This window comes from Sciurus carolinensis, chromosome 6 (genome assembly GCF_902686445.1).
Source record: "Sciurus carolinensis chromosome 6, mSciCar1.2, whole genome shotgun sequence".
Lineage (NCBI taxonomy): Eukaryota > Metazoa > Chordata > Mammalia > Rodentia > Sciuridae > Sciurus > Sciurus carolinensis.
The window spans coordinates 52650147-52666225 of record NC_062218.1 but is presented as its reverse complement, the minus strand read 5'-3'; the positions used below and the strand labels follow the sequence as shown (position 1 = coordinate 52666225).

The 16079-nt window shown below is 35.3% G+C and overlaps 1 non-coding gene across 1 annotated transcript; it reads left to right on the top strand.

Annotated features, from left to right (window-relative positions):
- Positions 1-15202: 15202 nt before the first annotated feature.
- On the top strand, positions 15203-15309 carry LOC124987762 (U6 spliceosomal RNA). Its single transcript, XR_007109272.1, has one exon. It is a non-coding gene; the product is annotated as a U6 spliceosomal RNA (small nuclear RNA).
- The last annotated feature ends 770 nt before the right edge of the window (positions 15310-16079 follow it).

Below are 16079 nucleotides of genomic sequence, written 5' to 3'. Positions count from 1 at the left end.
GTTTTTTTTCAATATCTCTATAACTCTTTATGAACTGATCTTTTGCCTCTTGTATTTGTTCTTTTAACTGTTGATTGGTGCGATCATTCAATGCCTGCATTTGCTCTTTCATCTCATCATTCAATTCCTGCATTTTGCTCTTTCATCTCCTTATTTGCTTCCCTGATTGTTTTAATTATGTACATTCTGAACTCTCTTTCTGACATTTTATGCCATGCTGTCATTGGATTTTATTGCTATACCATCTAGATTTGTTTGGGACATTTTCTTCCCTTGTTTTCTCATATTGCTCAGCTATGTACCCCTCTAGTAGTGAAACTCTGGGATATTGCAGATTTCCTCTATTGACTAATATTGTCTCTGTAGATTTCTAATAACTCACCTCTAGCCTTTAGTAGCCTGAAGTCTTGGAGGAACTTGATTCAGTGCTCCACTAGGAAGCTGCCCCTCTAGGGGTGGTGGCCTTCAGGATGGGGTATATTTCCTGGTGGGAAAGTTTTGCCTGGCAGCTGTCCTCTGAGAAGTTCCCTTCGGTCCAGAACTACCACCTGGACTGGGAAGTCCTCCTCTGTGATGTTCCCAGAGGTCCTGACCTACCGCCTGGGCTGGGGAGCCCGGCCCTGCGAGGGACTCCGTCACTGAGTGACCCTCCTCTGCTAGGTTCCCTGGGGACCGGAGCTACCACCTGGGCCTTAGACCCTCACTTTGTGTCGAAGCCTTTCACTGTATGGCCCTCCTGTGCAATGCTCCAGGTTGACTGGGTTCTCGGATCCAGCAGGGGAGTCTTACTGGGCCACTCTACTCCACAAAGTGCCTTTCGTTTTGGGATTCCCATCCAGGGAGCCCAACCAGTGGGAGAGACTCACCTGGTGGCTCTGACTTGGTCCCGAGTCTCTCAGTACCTCCTCTTTTTGACTCCTGGTTCTTGTCAAAGGTCCTCTAGCTTCCTGTAAGTGTCTCAGGAAGGGAGCTGCCCTTCCAATGATGATGGCCACGCCCTCAGGAATAATTCAAAATGCCTGCACCAGCCTATAAAGAAGCCTCTGGCTAGCTCCCTGATGCAGGTGGGCTACTTGTCTGCCGTTTTGCTCAGAGATGGTGACAGACCTCGGTGTGATGGTTGGGCGGGGTCGCTCAGTGATGGTGTCTGTCTTCGGCTTGGTGGTTGGGTGGGTTGGCTGCCCGCCGCCTAGCTCTGCAAGGCAGGCAGGTTGGGTGCCCACTGGCTACCTCCGAGATGCAGACGGCCTGACTCACCCACCAACTCGCTCCAAGACTGCGATTGATCAGTGATGGCGCCAGTCCTCGGACGCTTAGTGGATTTTTGATAAAGTTCAATTAATTGATTTTTTAATACATCTTACTTTTGGTTCATGTCTGTGAACTCTTCACCAAACCTTTGTTCTGAAGATATTCTCCTATGTTTTCTTCTAGAAGTTTTATAATATTATGTGTTAGGTTTAAATCTGTGATTCATTTAAAATGTTAAACATTTTATAAGGTGTGATAGTTCTATTGAGTTGGTTTTTTTGTTTGTTTTTGCCTGTGGATAACTTACTTTTCTGGTGTCATTTACTGTCTTTTCTTAATTGAATTACTTGTGTACTATTGCAAAAAATTAGTGATTATGTGGTCTTAATTTTGTGTTCTGTATCTATGTCCATTGATCAATGTGTTCTCTGTCAACACCACATAGACTTGATATATATTATATAAGTCTTAACACCATTTTATTTTTTCTCAAAATTGTTTTAATGATTTTAATTCATTCACCTTTCCATATTAATTGTAGAATGAATTGTCTACAGCAACAGAAGGTATTGCTGAGATTTTTAATAGGAATTATGTTAATCCTGTATCAGTTTGGGGAGAAATGACATCTTCATTGTCGTGAATCTTCCAGTCTACAATTGTGGTATGTCTCTACATTTTATTTAGTTTTTCTTTGATTGTATTTTGTAGTTTTCAGCATACAAGTCCTGTACATATTTTGTTAGGGTTACACCTGAGAATTTCATTATTATGCACTGTTGTAAAGAGTTTATATTTTAATTTTGGTTTCAGTTTGCCTATCGGTATATAGAAATATCATTGAATTTTGAATGATGATCTTATACCTTGCAAACTTACCAATTCCAGGAGCGTATTTGTATGCTCCTTCAGATATTCTTTGCTAACCATGTGTCATTATAATTTTGCTAATATGCAAAAATTTCTTCATTTACAGACTTTTCTTGTCTTGTTGCACTGGCTTAGATGACTAGCACTAATATTCAGTAGAGTTGGTGAGAGCAGATATCTTTGTCCTGATTTTAGGGAGGAAAAATACTCATACTTTCATCCTTAAATATCATGCTAGCTATACATTTCTTGCAGATGTCCTTTGTCAAGTTGAGCAAATTCTCATGTATTCCCAGTATTCTGAGATTTTTAAATTATGACTGTTAAATTTTTTCAGATTCTTTTTACGCATGAATTCATAGAATCATGTAACTTTGCCTCTGAAGCTGTTAATTTGCTAGATAATGTTAGTTGGTTTTTCAAATATTGAATCAGTTTTACAGCCGTGGAATAAACTGCACTTGGTAATGGTATATATTTATTTTTATATACTACTGAATTATAATATTTTGTTAAGGATTTTATGTAAGTATCTAATATGAAGCATAATAGTTTATAGCTTTTTGCATTATCTTTTTCTAATATGGAGAAATATTGACTGTATAATATGAAATGTGAAGTATTTGTCCTCATTTTATTAAAATTGTAGAAGTGTGTCAATCTTAAGCAGTTGGTATAATTTTTTAGTAAAATGCTTTGGGCTGATATATTTCTTGTATTTTTTGAAACTTATCTGTTGCAAGCATAATACAGTTCATTTATCCATTTACCTAATTGTGGGCATAGGAACTATTTTCAGTTTTTCCCTTTCAAGCAGCAATGCTGTAGTATGTCACACTCACACACAATATTGTTCTGTGTAAATGTGCTGACTTTTTCTAGGACCTACACCTGGAAATTAAATTACTGGGCATGTACATATTCAGATCTACAGAATTGTCCTCCATGGTGCACATAAAAATTAACTCTTCTTCAGTTTATGAGTTTCACATTTTCTCATTTGATATTGTCAGTTACTTTAATTTTTGCCAGGCTGATCATGAAGAATAACTCAATAATTGGCTTCTACATAAAATGTAATGAGAATTTTGGCACAGTTTCCAGAGCACTTGCTTTAACCCTTTTTGTTTTCTACTAGCTACACGATTTGTTCATTTTCTGTTACTATAATAAAATACCAAAGACTGGGTAACTTATAAAGAAAAAATGTTGAATATTTAACACAAAGGTTTGGTGGCTAAAAATCCAAAAAGCATGGTGACAGCTCAAACAAAAATATTTTCCCCATGTCCCTACATGTTAGGTCAGTTATGTTTTCTGCCACTGTATCACTTACAGTGGAAAATAGGTGTACTTTTCCTCATTGTGTGTAATCAGGACTTGTGTGGTGTGTGCTGGGGGTTAGGTATTATATTAGTGATCTAGAGACATAATGGAAGCCAGACATTGTGGGTAATTTAATTTTTGTTGTTTTTAAAGATTAAAACAAGCAGTAATAATTTTAAATTTCTTTATATTTTTAAATTTCTTTATATTATCTATGTGAATTTATCTTAATCTTAAAGCTGTATTTATTATTTACTATGTGATAAAGCTTAGAAGGAAGAACACTTTTAATTATTAGGATAGTTGTATCTAATCAGTACCAGTTAGGTAATACTGTAGTACTGAATATTCAGTTTATTAATTTGTTTTTTATGAATAAAATAATAATGATTGCCTAATACCTGCTGCAAATTGGTACCCAAACAGGCCAGATCCTTCTGGTTTGAAACCTCAAGGGGAATGGACAGGTACGGCAGGAATAGAAAAGAGAGCAGGCATTGGAATCTATATGAATAATCCTTGAAGAATGTCATACAAGACTAAGTTTATGAATGTAGAAAGCAAACTCTGCAAAGGAGTAAACACATTCTGCTTTTCCCATACTATCCTAGTAATGATCTGTCAATTTAGTAAAAATTTTTCTGGACATTTCTTAATGTCAAAGTAGTAATAGTAAGTAGAGCCAGATATTTCTTAAATTTAAAATGAACTCAATTAATAAATGGGCCAATAGTTTTAAGTTTTAATATGCTGTCTGCTCTATCACTGTATACCTTTAGTAACTTGAAGAAGGAATTCGAGACAACAGTGGTCTCAGAATAGTGTAGAGTTATTGGAAAATAGAATGCTTTTTTAAAAGATATGTTTTTTATTACTTTATTGCAGTTACACATAATAGTGGCATTCGTTTTGACATAATCACATATGCATGGAATATAATTTGCTCCGTTTTCAGTCTCTAGTACTTTTCTTTCCCTTCCCCACTCCTTCCTCCTTTGCTCCCTCTCCTCTACTCTACTGGCTTTCCTTCTGTTTATTTACTGTTTTTTAATTAGTGCTTTATAGATACACATAAAGGTGTGTTCCGTCCAGTGGAACCGGCACAGAGAAAGGAGACACCACCAATCTTTAGTTGACGAGATTTATTGCGTCCTCCCTGTTTTTCTGCCTCCTTTCTTCTGCCACTATCTCCCTTCTCCTACCCTCTCCCTCTCTCCTCTCCCAGGCTCCTAGCTTATCAGCCAATTATAGCAAAGCTTTCTCTCTCTCACGCAGGAGAGCATGCAGAGGAGTGTTAGCATAGCACTATATGGATCACGAGCTGTCCACGCGCAGCTTGATATTAGATAGCCAATCCTAGAGCTTGGCGTTAATACGTCATAAGTCTCCAAGGAACTAGTAAGCAAGCAACCTTTTTGGGTACTTCCTTATTTTGGTAGCCAGTGCCCTTTGGCTCACTGCCAGGCACCATCTTGTCCAAGACGGCCCTCAGCAAAGGTGAATTCACTTGGTATGTTCATACATGTATATAGCATAATGTGGTCAATTTCATTCTGCTGTTCTTCCTTTTTCCAGTTCCCTTCCTCCTACTCAATCCCCTTTCTCTATTCCACTGATCTCCCTTCTGTTTTCATGGGATTCTCCACCCCACCATATTTTCCTTATTTGGTTCTAGATTCCACATGTGACAGAAAATATTTAACCCTTGACTTTCTCAGTATAGCTTATATCACTTAGCATGATGTTCTCCAGTTCCATCCATTTACCAGCAAATATCATAATTTTATTCTTCTTTATGGTTGAGTAAAACTCTGTTGTGTATGTATACATATATAGTTTCTTTATTCCTATATTGAAAGGCACCTGGGCTGGTTCTATAACTTGGCTATTGTGAATTGTGCTTCTATAAATATTGATGTGCCTGTATCAGATTTTTATTTTTTTTGGATAAGTACCAAGGAATATGATAGTTTATCATATGGTGATTCCATTCCTAGTCTTTTGTGGAATTTCTATACTGCTTTTCAAAGTGGTTGTACTCATTTGCAGTCTCACCAACAATTTGAGTGTATCTTTTTACCCCACATCCTTAACTGGTTGCATGGACTACAACACCAGAGGAAGGTCTGGTACACTGTCTCACCACCACAACCCAGATGGAGGCCTGTACACCACAATCACAGGAAGGACTCAGTCTACACTCCGAGAACTGAGGAGAACATCTTTATTTGGGAGAAATGGAGCACTTTTCGCAGAGGAAGCTGCTTTGTCTTTACTGCATATAACATTGTCTTTTATATGCTTGTAGTTAAGCTTGCCATATATCTTAAAGATTAAGATATGAGTAAGCAGTTACTAGCCTATTTCTTAGCAGATTATATGTTGGTAACAGAAAGTAAAAAAACAACCATGTGAACACAGAAGGTGACAGTTTCACAGACCATATAAGAACTATCTTACCACAGAAGAACATCCTCTTCACAGAACACAGGAAAGGAGTATGGGGCCCTGAGCCAGGAGAAGGGGCCCACATCTCCCCACTCCTTATATCTCTATATTCTGGATGATCCTTGTTAACATTACAATTTTGTGATTTGAATTTTGTAACTTAGAAAAAATTTTACAGATAAAACTTTCCAAAGAATCCAAACATCTAACAGGAATAGGCTAACCATGACCAAATTTAACAGCATGTCAACAGAAAACAAATGCTGAACCTTATTCACTAGCAATCTACTTAAAAGATGAATTAAGAACGTAAGGGGCAACACGTGATTGATAGGAAATTGAACATCACAATTTCTAACATTTTCTCAAGGATGGCAACTCTTTTAATCAATAAGTCCTCTTTAGGATGATAATTTTCTCAGTAAGTTTAATAAGTCCGTTTGTTGATATTGGAGCAAAATGGCAGTTCAAGTCCATTGTAAGGCTTCTTTTGTCTGCTGAAAAGCTTGTGTTGAGGCGACTCTTCAGATGGGGTAATGCAGCATAACGCTAAAAGGAACTGTGACCTATATTTTTAGTACTTAATAAGACATTAATCATCATAAAAAACAACAAATTACCCCTAACAGGTTTATCACACTTAAATAATATAAGGCTAAAGCATTCTTTTATACCCAATTCCAGTAATTTGGGGCCATTGTATTCAGGCCTACAGAAAATAGTAAGGCAATTAATATTATTACTCCTAACATAACAAGGTGACATCGTGACCACTGGACTCCTTGGTTCCCTATTGAGTTTAATAGACAGGTTCAGTCTGAGTGGGTGTTTGGCTTCAGACCTCCAGGTGATGGATTTCTCAGTGGTGTCTGCTCTTTTTCTTATTCCTGTAACTTAAATGGCAGAGAGGGATCCTAATTTTTAATTTAAATAAAAATTTTGAAATAATTATGTTTGTGTTTTATTTCCCCTTCTTCCCCCCTCCTTAAGCAAACCATCCATGGCTTGCCTAATGGGGTTATAAAGAACATCAATAACAAGAATTAGCAACAGTAAAAATATAGATCTGAAATCATACCATACAAAATCAAAATTGAGCATTGTTTTATCAAAAGAAAACTAAAGAGTAGATCTGAATGTAAGTGCCACAGTCCTCAACATTTATAGATAGTTAATAACATTAACAACCTTAAATATTTAAGACACTATGTGTAGGATCGGTTTACAATGTATCTGAGATTATTAGTGCAATCTTAAGAGCAAAGTTTAGGCAACATTTTTACCATGTAAAAGACATTTATAAAAGTAGAGAACAATAACTTAGTTTAAAACACACTAAAAATGAGATTTTTAAAGCTCAAAGTTATTTAAAATTGTAACCAAGTCTGCATGATTTAAAAACAATTTTTTTGTGCCATGGCTAACTTTTGTTAAATATCATGTTTTTATATTTAGTCATACACTTGTAACATTGAGCTTTCTCCTAATTCAAATATAATGAATAGCTCAACCAAAAGTTAAGACAGCTACCACATTATATCTCCTGTTTGGGATCACAGTAATGTATAACAAAAACCAATCTTTGAATATAACTTTAAATGAGCTAAAGTTTGGCTTATTTTTTGAACCACTCTAACTTGTAGTAAGGTGGGGTCTTCACAAATCTTAAGTCAAATGTTCTAGTTCTGAAGCCGATTTTTGCCTTTTTTTTAAATGTAATTTTTTAAAGTTTACATATATTGTTTCCTGAATATGCATGACTATTAGCTAACATACTATAATATTTTTATTAATCTTTAGAAATATATTTCCTTTTACATCTAAAACATAAATCAAGTAGAGGCTGAGAGAGCTATTAACATCCCCTTTTTGTGGTAAAATGTTTTTACTCTTGATCTTTATACAGATTAGGCTCTCATCTTAGAAAGTACCTTTGCATATAAAACTTTCTTTTACCTCAGGGCATGAAGCAACATAAAATTTTTTTCATATATCCCATTGATAATAGGTTCTATTTAAATGATATGAATAAATCTCTGATAAAATTTTGCTATTATGAGCTTTAAAAGTATCATCGTAGATAAGATTAGTTTGGGTAAGAGCAACATGACAAATTCTGTGCTTTAAAAGCCTTATACCTTGGAATTATGAACATATCCAACATATAATAATACTATTACATTGATGTTCTTATATAAGCTGAGTTTAGTTTCTAAAGAAAAAGTTTAGACCCTGACATAGTAGAATGTTTTAACATTTGTTGCTTAACTGTAATTGTATAAACCCTAATTTTTGTTAAAACCAATTGTTCTAAAGAAATAAACTTAAAAGACAGTACTAAATGTAAATTAGCATTAAGACATTTTTAACAGTCTAACATATGAATTAAAACTTTTGTTTATATCAGCATGTTAGTATTTGACGCTAGGGAAGAAAACTCAGATAGCTCTGGTTGTCTCACATACATATAACCAATTTAGTCACACACAGACTTGCTGAAATTTTTCCTTTACTTATAGACTTACTTAGATCCTCATGTACTTCATCAGATAAGCACCCTCTTTACCCAGAAATGTTTTCTTCTGCCTTCTACCAAATATATTTTTGTATGTAGAACCTTACATTTTTTCTGTTTTCTGTTGATCCCTTTTTGTTCACATTTGAAACAACCTTTATGAAATTTTTTGATTTTGATAAATTACTCCATTTTAATAAGATGAAGTTTTATTATTTATAGTTCTCTTAAGCAAAACCCAGTTGAAACCTTTTGAACCCCTCATATATAGAATAACATCTGTTTACCAATTTATAAAAACACAATGTTTTAGTATATCATCCCATGGAATTTAAGGAGTTAAGATTACTTGGTTTTTTAATTAAAAGTTAGCATTTTAACTTTGTAAATTAATCAGATGTCTTTTGTATCAAACACATTTAAGTAATTTCAGGTATGTTAAATCTAATTTACTCATTTACTGTAAAAACTAAAGTATTAAGTGTATTGAGCAGCATATGTGTTGTCTCCCTGTTGAGGAAAAGTCCTAGAAACAATTGATTAGACATTTTAGACATCAACATTTTATTAGACCCATTTGGAGACCTGTGTAACAAAGACATTTTATTCTTATTAGTTTACCCAATTTAAATTAAACCTTTTTAAACCATGTGAACAAAAGATATTTGGATTAATTTTTTTTACATTTTTTACATTTTAATTCATGAGCACTCATATATTAATTTTGACATCATGTACATGATATTTGGATACACACATATAAATAGACAACATGTCATCAGACAACATGATATACACATAATACAAAGGTAAAGGCCGTATAGCTTCTGTAAGTAAATTTGCATTGCAATGTAACAGATATTCAAAAACTCCAGTTTAATAAAAATAGGACGGACCAAAAATTAATGTGATGAGCTCAAAAAACCATGGGAATTTATGAAACACAAAAATCTTGGAAAAATATGATACGGCCATTAATTATTTTTGTATAAGTATCACGAACATCCAGGGGGCCTGGTTGGGGGCCTCATGGGATGCCAGGGAGAAGTTAGGTCCTCTGGATTCTCATGCAAAAGCATAATAGGGTCAGGTATTTTTTCTCTTTTCTTGTTTATCTCCATATTATCTTTGCTGTCTTGCTTTGAATCTAGGGCTGATAGGATGGCCAAATAAATAGCTTGATCCTTTGGCATTAGTCCTCCCTTATCATGGGCATTTTGATTACTATTCTGGAGCACTCATTCCCAAAGTTCAGCAAACAACTTCTCTTTAGGGAACCAGGAATTATCCTTTAAAACTCTCATAAAAATTGAAACAGTCATCATGATTTATCTAAAGACCCTGAGATGTTAAAATTATCTTAAGGTTTTTAAATCAGGCTCCATCTTATCAGGGCTGTTTTCCATGTTGCTGAATTACCAGCAGTGTTGTTGAATGGGCCCAGTGCGACTTGCTGAATCACCACCCTGGCCAGGGAGTTTCCTTGAACCCAGGTCCTTACCTCCAATCCTCGGGAAAATGCCCCACGTTGGGTGCCAATTGCTGCATGGACTGCAATGCCAGAGGAAGGCCTGGTATACCAGCTCACCACCACAACCCAGATGGAGGCCTGAACACCACAATCATGGGAAGGACTCAGTCTACACTCCAAGATCTGAGGAGAACAGTTTTATTTGGGAGAAATGGAGCACTTGTCACAGAGGAAGCTGCTTTGTCTTTACTACATATAACACTGTCTTATATGCTTGTAGTTAAGCTTGCCATACATCTTAAAGGTTAAGCCTTGAGTAAGCAGTTACTAGCCTATTTCTTGGCAGATTATTTGTTGGTAACAGAAAGTAAAAAACAACCATGTGAACACAGAAGGTGACAGTTTCACAGATCATGTAAGAACTGTCTTACAGACCACAGAAGAACATCCTCTTCACAGAACACAGGAAAGGAGTATGGGGCCCTAGTCTCTGAGCCAGGAGAAGGGGCCTACACTTACAAGCATTTCTTATTTGTATTCTTGATTATAGCCATTCTAACTGGTATGAGATAAAATCTCAATGTAGCTTTGATTTATTTTTCCTTGTTTGGTAGGGATGTTGTACATTTTTCATTTATTTGTTGGCCATTTGTATTCCTCCTTTTAAGAAATTTCTGTTTTGATCTTTTGCCAATTTATTGAGTTATTTGTTCTTTTGGTATTAAATTTTTTGAGTTCTATATTCTAGATTTAATAACTTCAGAGGAGTAGCTGCCAAAGATTTTCTTTCTTTCTCTAGGCTGCTTCGCCACATTTTCTTTGCTATGTAGAAGCTTTTCATTTGGTCCCATCCCATTTATTTTTTCTTAGTTTTATTTCTTGAGTTTAAGGACTTATGGAAGTCAGTGCCTGCACCACTGTGTTGTAGTGTTTGATCCTATGTTTTCTCCTATAATTGTAAATTTTCTGGTATAGTTTCTAGGTCTTTGTTCCATTGAGTTGATTTGATTTTTGTACAGAGTGAAGGGTAGGAATCTAGTTAGATTCTTTTACATATGGATAACCAGTTTTTCCATTTAACATTCTTGCTTATCTTTTTTCCACCATGTTTTGGACACTTTTGTCAAATATTCAGTGACCTTATGTATGTGTGTTTGTCTGTGTTTTCTCTTTTATTCCATTGGTTTTCAAGTCTGTTTTTGTTACTATAGCTCTGTAGTATAATTTGAGATCAGTATTGTGATACCTCCAGCATCACTCTCCTTGCACAGGATTGCTTTGACTATTCTGAGGCTTTTATTTTTCCAAATGAATATAGGTCTGCCTTTTCTAGTTCTATGAAGAATGTTGGTGGGGATTACATTTAGTCTATGATCTTTTTGGCAATATGACCATTGACAATAGTAGTTCTACCCATCCAGGAACATGGGAGATCTTTCTTTATCTTGTAAGGTCTTCAAATTCTTTCTTCAGTGTCTACAGTGTTCACTGTAGAGGTCTTTCACCTCCTTGGGTAGATTTATTCCCAAATACCATCATCATCATCATCATCTTATTATTATTATTATTATTATTATTATTACAGTTCTCATGAACAGGATACTTTCCCATATTTTTTTTCTCAGCAGATTCATTATTGGAGTATAGGAAGACCATTGATTTTGTATGATAATCTTCTATCCTGCTACTTTGCTGAATTTGTTTATCAGCTCTAGAAATCTTGTGGAGAATTTTTGTTCTTCTAGATATAAGATTATGTCATCAGGAAACAGATAATTCAATTTCTTTTTCCTATTTGTATCCTTTTAATTGTCTTCTTTTGCCTGATAGCTCTGTCTAGAGTTTCAGGAACTATACTGAATAGGAATGGGGAGAGTGGACACCCTTGCCTTGTTCTGGAATTTAGAAGAAATGTTTTCAATTTTTTTTCATTCAGTATGATATTAGCTTTGGGTTTTCTGCATAGAGCCTTTATAATGTTGAGTAAGTTCCTTCTATCCCTAGTGTCTCTAGCATTTTTAACATGAATGGGTGCTGAATTTTGTGGACATTTTCTGAAGGTTCCAAATCCTGATGCAGTCCAAATCAGGAAGACTTAATAAGAGTCTCCCCATCTTGGCATGGAGTATCATAAATAACTGTCAGTTTTGGTCTAACATATTATTTTTCATATTGTATTGATAAATGTTCCATTATTATTCAGTATTTTAGATTTCAATAAGATTGATTATATTTCTTCTAATGTTGTAAGCATTAACTGGAATCATTCTTCTTTTGCTCTTTTTAGTCTCTGTTTTCCCTCATGTATTACCTGCTCCTACCTCAAATCCCCCACCCCTATTTTTTCTTCTTTTTATCCTAGTTTGTATTATTTTTTCTGTATTTCCTTTCTTTTTCTTTGCCCATTTTTCTTTATCCCCCTTTCAACTATACATAGTATAATAATATCTTTAATAGTTTCTCAATCTATTCAAATACATTATTGCAATTTTAGACTTGGATTAGAGGAACTGTGGAGAACATTTCAGTAAGTTTAATTTCCCTAAGGTTTATTGGCTTATGGCTTTCCTCTGAAGTAATTGCAGTTAATAGGGTTTAGTATTTTAAAGTGGTGCTGGATTGTGGGCATAGCAAAGAATACACATTGAGTAGGAGTTATCAATACTTGGATATTTGCCCAGCCTGCAGAACTTAAGAGAAAGAAACTCACTAAATAGTTCTTTGCATAAAAGTAGAAAAGATCATGATTCCAGCAGATGGGTAGACATACAAACAATATGAAGAAGCAGGGGAATTATCCACCTCAGATATTACATAACACTTCAACAACTGATCCATTGACACCACAGTGGAGTAAAGGTCAGATAAAGAATTTAGAAAGTTCTAGTTAAAAATGTTCAGTGAACTGAAAGAAGATGTAAGGAATGAACTAAAAAAATACAGGAAGTAAAAGACCATTTCAATAGAGGGCTAAGTTCTGAAAAAGATCCAAACAGATATCCTGGAAATGAAAGACTAAATAAATCAAATTAAAAATGAAGTTGAAAATATCACCAATAGATCATATCACATAGAAGAGAGGCTTAGGTCTTGAATACAAAGTATATAATCCTGAAAATAAAGTTGTCAATAGGGAAAGGTGTTAACAGACCATGACCAGAATGCTAAAAAATCTGGAATAACATTGAGAACAAATCTAAGAATCATTGGTGTAGAAAAAGGCATTAAAATGCAAACCAAAGAAATGCACAGCTCTTTCAATGAAATATCAGAAAATTTACCAAACCTTAGGAATGAGATGGAAATTCAAATACAAGAGGCATTTAGAACTCCAAATAGACAAGATTAAAAGATCCTTCTAAGATACATTGTAATGAAAATTCATAATGTAAAGAGCAAGGATAGACTTTTTATAACCACAAGAGAAAAATGACAGGTCACATTTATGGATAAACCAGTTAGACTTTCTGCTGATTTCTCAGCCAAGACCTTGAGGTTCTTCCCTGGCTGCTTGGGGTTATCACTCAGGTTATCTTACCCTCTGTAGGTCCATATATCTGAATGAGAATTGAAGTGGCAACTCTGAGACCCTCCTAGAGGTGCTGGGGTACAGGAACTGCTTGCTGGGTTGCTATGATTTTCTTGCCAGCTGATGCTTATTAGTCAAGAGGCCAAAGTCAGTGTTCTTGAAGGATGCTGTATCTGCTGTCTGTTTCTGTTGGGTGCAGGGCTCAGGGCTGTCATGCTAACTGCTGTGGAATGTTGAATGCTGACTCCTCTCTGCTGAGACTTGTTTGTTATGACCTTATCTAAGGACTCAGTAGTTGCCTGCAACTCTGGGGCCTGTGACTAAAGGCTTTCTGTTGGTGATTTTTGGCACAGAATCTTCAACCCTGGCTGCTGCAGATTACTGAGATTTTAATTGTCAGTTGGGCCATCTTCACCTGAGCTTCCATGAGGCTGGGTTGGACTTAGCAGTGATTCGTAAATAAGTAAGGCTCCATCTTGCTCCCCTTATCTTTGGTGAGGGGGAGGGAGTTTCAGTAATCATCAGCCTACAGGGATCTCTCTACAAGTTCCTTGTAAATGGATTACTGAGACAACCTGTTTCAGAGGCATTCTGTGTGATTTTATTTGTTATTCTCTGTAGGTGGGGAGGAAACTATATTAACTTAATTTCTTATAGGGAGGTTGACTTGCTGTGGACTCTACAGAATGGCTTCCCTGCCTAGCTTAACTTTCTGCCCACAATTTGGGTTGAACTTTGTGAACTCCTTCACTGTCTCTGTTGCACCTGTACTGTTGCTTTAACGGTTTGCTTTTCTTTCTGTTGTTAAAGAAGTAAGCCTATGGAATTTTCCTCTCCCTTTTTCTCTCTTTGTTCCCCCTCGCTCTAACCTCACTGTGGTCAAGGGGCAGAATCAAAGAATTCTTTCTTCATTTTCTATTCCAGTAACCAAATTCCAGGTCCCTCCAAGTCTCAAGTGTTCCAATATTGAGTGTTACTCTTGTCACCCACCTGTCTGGTCAGCTTTCTTTCACTGCTTTATTTCTGAGCTGTAGAGTTACAGGTTGCTGCCTAAATCCACTCTGCTATCCCCTGAGTCAGAATAAAATTCTTGGCATTCTTTTTAAATAGAAGAAACTAGAATTGCTATAGAAAATTCTATCATCCCCCCCGTTGTTTTTTTTTAATCTTATACATTTTGCAAGTTCTTCCCAATTGTATAATCTCTAACTTAAATACACATTGGCAGTTTCAGCAGCATAAAATGTGCTCACTTAAATGTTAATGATTTCTCTCACTTAGTATGTCTTTTACAAAATTCCAAGAATATATTTTAAATTACAGATTTCCTCAAGTTGCTGGAATACAGGTTGGATTTGATCCCAGATGCAGAACCAGAGGATCATAAGAGATACTGTAAAAGTTCAAGGACAATACTTACAGAAAAAAAAAAAATTACCCTCCTTTCTATTAAGGAATATATTGCAAATGTGAGATTAATTTCTTTTGAAAAGGTTTTAAATAAATGTATTATCTTATTACTACATATATTAATTTTCATGCATATAAATCAATTTTCTTTTGATGATTTCAGACCCTCTGTAATTCAAATAAATATTTTCCATTGTATTTATATAATTAATGAAATTTATTTTATTATATGTAGGTATGATTTCATTGTTTTTATTATCAGATTTAAAAATACAGAACATCTGAAATTCATGCTTATTCTCTAAATCATTGGCAAATATAGCTGAAAGTGCCTAAATAAAAAAATGCTGTAATAGGCTGTTGAACTTTAAATTTAATGATAGTGCTCGCTTCGGCAGCACATATACTAAAATTGGAACGATACAGAGAAGATTAGCATGGCCCCTGCGCAAGGATGACACGCAAATTCGTGAAGTGTTCCATATTTTTGGATGCCAACCAAGAATCTTATACCCAGCAAAACTTAACTTCAGATTTGATGACAAAATAAAATCCTTCCATGATAAACAAAAGCTAAAAGAATATACAAAAAGAAAGCCAGCATTACAGAACATTCTCAGCAAAATATTCCATGAAGAAGATATGAAAAACAAAGAAGCAAATCAGCAAAGGGAGGAGATATCCTAAAGGAACTCTCAAATAAAGAGGAACCAAGTCGTGTCAAAAATAAGCAAATAAATGAATAAAATGAGTCAAATGACCGGGAATACAAATCATATCTCAATAATAACCCTGAATATTAACGGCCTGAATTCATCAATCAAAAGACATAGACTGGCAGATTGGATAAAAAAGAAAGATCCAACAATATGTTGCCTGCAAGAGACTCATCTCTTAGAAAGAGATACCCAAAGACTAAAGGTGAAAGGATGGGAAAAAAACTTACCATGCACATGGACCCAGCAAAAAAGCTGGAGTATCCATCCTCATTTCAGATAATGTGAACTTCAAGCCAAAGTTAATCAGAAGGGATAAAGAAGGACATTTCATAATGCTTAAGGGAACCATAAATCAGCAAGACATAACAATCATAAATATCTATGCCCCAAACAGTGGCTCACCCATGTATGTCAAACAAATCCTTCTCAATCTCAGAAACCAAATAGACCACAATACAATAATACTAGGTGATTTTAACACGCCTCTCTCACCACTGGACAGATCTTCCAGACAAAAATTGAACAAAGAAACCATAGAAC